This window comes from Alligator sinensis, unplaced genomic scaffold (assembly GCF_000455745.1).
Source record: "Alligator sinensis unplaced genomic scaffold, ASM45574v1 scaffold310_1, whole genome shotgun sequence".
NCBI classification, from domain to species: Eukaryota; Metazoa; Chordata; order Crocodylia; family Alligatoridae; genus Alligator; species Alligator sinensis.
Genome location: NW_005843409.1, coordinates 49,523 through 56,005, shown reverse-complemented (window position 1 = coordinate 56,005; position 6,483 = coordinate 49,523). Strand labels below are relative to the sequence as shown.

The 6,483-nt window shown below is 50.9% G+C and overlaps 1 non-coding gene across 1 annotated transcript; it reads left to right on the top strand.

Moving 5' to 3' along the window:
• The first annotated feature begins 6,028 nt into the window (after positions 1-6,028).
• On the top strand, positions 6,029-6,102 carry TRNAT-CGU. The gene has a single exon. It is a non-coding gene; the product is annotated as a tRNA-Thr (tRNA).
• The last annotated feature ends 381 nt before the right edge of the window (positions 6,103-6,483 follow it).

Here is a 6,483-nt window from a genome sequence, read left to right as displayed (position 1 = left end):
CTCTGACCTGGCTCCTCTGGCTTGCCCACCTTGCACAAACGCCTGTGCAAACACTGGCGCACCCTTACAGAGCATGCCTGTTTGTGCACTCTGTTTGTGCATGGCTCAGGAGCATGGCTCCCTGCTGCTCTTTGCTAAATGGGATCCGGGGCTTTCCCTCTGGATCCACTGCAGCTGCACCTGCCCCTCCCCCCTGCTTACCTTTCAGCTGCTGTTGCAGCCACTGCTGGTGTCGGTCTCAGGTGAGTGTGTCAAGGGCACACGTGCACTTGCGGCACATGTGCACCCACTTCTGCTCTCAGTCCCCAGGGCACAGGGTTTGTCTCCTACCTGCAGGGCATGAACAAACTGCCCCCAAACACACACAGGGAGCAAGTGCCACAGGCCTCATGCTAAACACAGGAACATCTCAGCACCTCTGAGTACCTGAGGCTTCTTCCTGGGGTTGGAGATTGAGGGAAGGCTGATTAGGCTTTTTTCCCCTCTTCCAGGGTGTGGATCAAGGGGTGGGTTTGGTCAGAGTCGGGTAGCAACCTCCCCCTGGTAGGGAGCTGTGCACAGGATTTTCCTGTGAACTGCACAGGAAAATCCTAGTAAGAATGCATCCCGCTTCTTCAGCAAGGAGAAGTGTCCTGGGGGAAATATCCTAAGTGCAATACCCTTAAAGAGTTAAAGGATTTAGCTAGGTCTGGACAAGGTTGCTGACTGGGGAAGCAATGGGTTGCTACTCTGTTGTATTAGCCATGCAGTTTGAGCATTGGCACCTATGGAAAGTTGTGGCTCCACATCCAGCCAGCTCTCCATAGCACAGCCAGAAATTCTGCCAGGGATACAAGAAGATACCCAATGTGATGGACGGGAAGTAGTGACACTGAATGTGTCATCCAAAGGAAAACAAAAAGTAGCAGCTTCATAGTTGGCAAAATTCAGACCTGTGGAAGGAAAACCCATGGGATTTCTAGTCCACTCCCTTAACCATGCAGCCACAACTCCCAAAGTAAATGCACAGCTCACCGTTATTTCATGCTGTACATAAAAGGATTACATTAAGTTTCAATCTTTAGTTCTTGTTCAGGGTCTGAACAATTTCACAGAGAAGAAATAGAGACTCTTCCTCAGCATGAGACCTAGAGCAGCAGTGGGCAAAATGCAGCCTACGGCCTGGATCTGACCCACCACATGATTCTTTCCTGCCCATGGAGGGTCCTGTGGCCCCGCCTGGCTGACAGATGGGGGTGGTCCAAACCATGGCACATGTGGCCAGTCCCACCACCCCTGGGCACACCGTGGGGCAGAGGCAGTCACAGGCTCAGTTTTCCTCTGCCCCAGTGGCAGCAACATTGACAGCAGCAGCCAGAAGGAGCCCACACTGCTGCTACTACCTGACATGGCCCCAGTGCTTGGGCACCCCAACCCAGCCACCCCTCACTCACTGCTGGGGACACCGGATGGGGCAGACAGGTAAAGAGATGGGCAGGATCTCCATGACTCTGGCCTCAGTCCCCCACAGGCAGGGTGCACTCAGCCCAGCAGATGTGATGAAGCCATGTTTGAGCAGACAGTGGTGCCTAGGCGTGAGATGGGTGGCCAGGGATAGGGCAAGGCAGGGGCCAGGACCACTATCACAGGGCAATGATAGCATGGGACCTGGGCCCAGGGCAGAGCTGTAAACCACTCCTGACACATCCCTGCCCACAGAGCCAGTGCCCATGGCAGGGTCATGCAGGGAGCTGATCACAGCTCTGCACCACATCCTGGCCCCAGCCTGCCCACCCAATGGCTGAGCCCGCCAGGCCTCCTGGGGTCCTTGGCCAGTCTCCATGTAGGTCCCACCAGTCTGCCCACTCTGTCTGGCATCCCCAGTGGTGGGTGTGGGATGGAGACACCCAGGCACCATAGCATCAACTGTCCTCTGTCACTCTGGGTTGGTCAGCACCATATCCTGCTCTGCCGCACAGGGCTGGGTCAACTCCACCCACCCTTCACTCCACATCTGGTCAGCACCTCCCCCCAAATCAGATCAACAAGTGATACACATGCATTTTTGTGACACTGATATGCCATGAGTGCATGAGCATGTAGCATCAATTGTGTGACAATGTTTTCTAGGAAATGCAGAGTGAAGCCCTGGGGCCTCGAGCTGGGGACTCATGCTCCCCTCTCCCTGACTGCAGGGAGACACTGAGAGGAGGCAAACTGGCCCAGAGAGCTTTTCTCCTCTGGATTTCTCTCCTTTTCACCCCATGATCATCTCCCTCCTCTTCTTGGCTTCTTGAGGGCTCATATCAAGTGCCCCCGCCTCTGAACAAAGCCATCCACTTCAGACAACAGGACAAGAGGTGCCGGCAGTGAGGCTACATGACAGAGATCCTCCCTCATGTGCTGCGCAGCTGCAGACTGCATGCCAGAGCCTGGCAGCTCCACCACAATGCTGTCCAGAACCGCCTCGTAAAGGCCTTCCCGGCCACAATCGGGGGGATCTCTGTGACCCACGCTGCCCAGGGCTGTGAAAACCAGATACACCCTGACATTGTCATCACCCATGAGGAGGCCAAGGAACTCATGATCATGGACATCAGTATCCCCTTTTAGAACTGGCACCAAGCCTTCACTGATGCCTGGGCTTGCAAGCAGGAGAAGTACGCCCCACTGGATGATATCCTGAGGGGCCACAGCTATGACACAAAGCACTCATCATGGGAATGCTTGGAGCTTGGGACCCCAGCAACAAGAGCGTCCTGCGTGCCGCTACGCCAAGCTGATGCGCCACCTCACCGTGTCTGACAGCATCTGTCGGTCCCAATACTTCTACGTTGAGCACATCACAGGACATCACCAGTACACTGACCCCACCAGATCAACCACCGCCACTGCGCTGGACCTGGAGGGACCGCCTGAGTCCCACTCTCCTCCTGATGGACTCTGAGAAGAATCTTCAATGATGGACCCCTCCATTCCACCCAGTGAAGACCCCTGCAATAAGACTCTATGGGCTGAGCAATTTCTTCAACCTACTCCCTCCACCATTGTGGACCATTGTACCAGTGTAGGGCTTGTGTTTACCTATCCTCTTTCTCTCTCAGCATCACGACCCCCCTCCCTCCCCTTGCCCCACCTCCTCCCTCAACCCCTGGGCTTATTTGGCTAACATTGTATTCTCTGTAACCTAGTTTTGTTCTCCCCCTCACCCACATCCCTCTTACGTTAGCCCCTTGCTTGGACACTCTGTATTTCCCTTATGGATTTGCCATTTTTTGGTTCATGAATCATAACATTTACTAATAAAATTAAATTGCTTCTCAGCCCTTTGGGTCAGATCAAGCATAGCCTATGCTTACCTAGGGGAAATGCTAAGATCACCATAGTGGCTTCCTAATGACACCCAGAGAAGACCGCTCTGCTGGCATGGGATAGTACCCGCATAGGTGATGCATAGTTAACCTTGGCTTTATGCCCTCTTTATGGAACTGGGAAACTCCTCCCTAGTTTGCTCCTGGGGCCTTATGGCTATTGGCAAGTAAAACTTAGGGGCATCCAAACCCAAAGCCTCTGGGCTTTGGCCTACAAGTAGGATGCCAGCCAATGGTTTTGGGACCATCTGAAGCCCCAGATGGGGTTGGAGGATGTTTGCTGGCAGTAGGGCCACTTATGGTTCTGGACCGACTCATGGATTTGGGATTGATTTGGCCAATTTGTCTAGGAATACAGACAATTAAAAAAAAAATCTCCCTCGTCTTTCCCTGGGGCCATGGAAGGATTCCTGCAAGAATCAATACAGAGAAAGGAAAAGGAACAGCCAAATGCCCAGATTGTGGCACAGACACCACCCATGTGGGCATCTGCTATGTTCATCCACCCCCTCTTCGGGCCCCATTCCCAGATGCTTTTAATCACTGCAGGATCCCCTCAGCACCCACCCAGGGAAGGAGGGAGTCACATGGAAAGCAGGAACTCACAAAGGGATTTGGGGTTGGGTCCTTGTGGAAGCAAAGACAAAGAAACAACCACACCTTAGGTAGCTCAATCACTTCCCCAGGGTTACATTTTTTCCTCTCTTTCCTAGTGCAGGCTGTTTCTTTCAGTTCTGGCCAGTGTTTATTGATCAGCTTGGACCATGAGATTGAAGAGCATCCAGAACCCTGGGCTTCTCTCTCTTTGGAGTGAACTGGAATGGAGGGAAAGGTCACCATTACTTTTATTTTCCAAGGCCTCGATAGGAAGTTTATGCCATCAAGCATGGGTGGTTCAGTGGTAGAATTCCTCCTTGTCATGCAGAGACCTGGGTTTAATTCCCTGGGTTCAGTGCAGGTGCTACAGGTAAATCCTTTGCATAGCTTGGCAGCCTAAAGTAGTCCTTCACAAAGGTGCCAAATTGTATCTTTCCCTCATCCCTTGAACTAAAAAAACAGATCTTCCAAAATGAAAATAGCATAATAAGTTAACCCATCATTGATTCCTTTTTCAAACTTCTACATTTATCTTATGATTCATACGCAGATGTACACACAGCTAGCAGGGTTAATATTGTGTGGCACTATTAAAAAAAAATCTCATGTCTTACCTAGCAGTGAAAGTGAATAGGGCAAGAAAGAGAAACCCCATATATTTAATACCTCAATTGTATTTCAGTTTGCACAAAAAGGTGAGATGTCCATGGAGAAATGCATTTAGGAGAAAGAGTAGGGGAGAAAAAAATGAGAAGGAAGTCTAAAGGTGGATTCTGGCTGGGAAGGCCATCACCCCGGACATTAAATCCTGCATTTCAGTTCAAAATTGAGTGGAGCCACAGTGCAGCTCTTTCTGTCCTGAATAACCTCTCCTTTGCCATGCTCTCCTATCACTGCCCTTTTCTGTTTTCTAGCCCCCCTTAACACTAGCTTGCCTCCCTTTGCTTTTTTTTTTTTGTCTTCAGCAAAACTTTGAGGACTATTACAGAAAGGGTGATGACTCAGTACTAGTCAGTAGGGACAGCTCTTTCCACATTTTCCCACATAAACTAGCACAAAGGGCCTTTTTATACAGAAATAAAATTACTCCTTGGCAAAGGGGAAGCTTTGCCCCATCCCTTCCTCCTCACCACAACCACAAAGCACTCTTCACAGGGTAGATGAGAAACCCCGGGGAGTCCTTGTTGTCTGGACATGGACAGACATCACTGCAAGGTCTAAAATTAAACCCTGTTGTGCAGCAAAGGCCTTGTCTGCACTCCCCCAGGCTGCCATCGGGAGCTGGTTCCCTCCACCCACTCTTGTTCTGTGCTCACTTCAGATCAAGGCACTGCGGTCTCCAGAGAGGGAAACTCAAGTCCATGCCCCAAAAGCAAAGAGTCTGGAAACAGGTTGGGACATGACCAGGGCCAACCCGGGGGGATGTTGTCATCTTGCCTATAGGCTTGGGGAGAGAAAGGGCATTGGGACAAGTGTGCTGTAGGACTAGAGTGGGGAAGGTGTGATGTGGTGTGATGTAGGGACAGTGGGCTGATGAAGTGTGGATCTTGGAGTTCAGTGTGGGGCTGGGCTGTGTGGCCGGAGGTGGGGTGGACAGCACACAACTCTGCCCCAGCTCACCCAAGCCAAGCACCGCTGTGTTAGAAAGGGATGTATTTTGTAGCTGTGTTGGTCTGAGACAAAAAGAAATGCAAAAATCTAGAACTCTTGGTTCAGAAATTATAGCTTTCATTAGACCAACTTGGAAATTGCAAAAAAAAAAATATTTTTTTCTGCAAGCTTTTGGGCTCAAAGGCCCTTCATTAGGTTCTGGGAAAATTAAACAAGGTAATATCCCCATAGGTAGGAAATAAACTTCATTTTTACATAGATGGAGCTGGAGATGGAAAATCTATCCCTTTGGGTCCATGAGAGCTTCTCTGTGACAGTGACACTTTTGTAGCCAATTTTGGATTCTAAACTTCATTGCCAAACAACAAGAAAGATTTTCAAACCTCCCTGCTCACTATCAGACACCTCCAGGGAAGGAATCATACCTGATCTACACAACAAAATGCAGCTCAGAAGGTCACCTTTACATAGGCACTGTGGCTTAGCTGGTTAAAGCACCTGTCTCGTAAACAGGGGATCCTGGGTTCAAATCCCAGCAGTGCCTGCCTTCTCTCTTACTTTTCACCACAGTGCAGAGTCATGATTTGGCCAAAAGAAATCTCATGAGGTTCAACAAGGACAAGTACAAAGTGCTGCACTCAGGATAGAGCGATCCCATGCACTGGGACAGGCTCAGGTCTGACTGGCTGGGCAGCAGCTCTACAGAAAAGATGCCCAATCCTTCAATTTCCCTAGGAGCAGGTTGTGGTAGGCCAGTAGGGGGCAATTCTGTGTTGACCCACCCACCTCACTGCACCCGACCACCTTCCAGGCTCCGAGTGCCTCCCTGGGGACGCCTCACGTTTGGCCAATCCCCTTCCTGGAGCACACCCGCTAGCCTGGGGCTTCCACTGCCACCACCCAGGGCTGGGCTTGATTCTGGCTC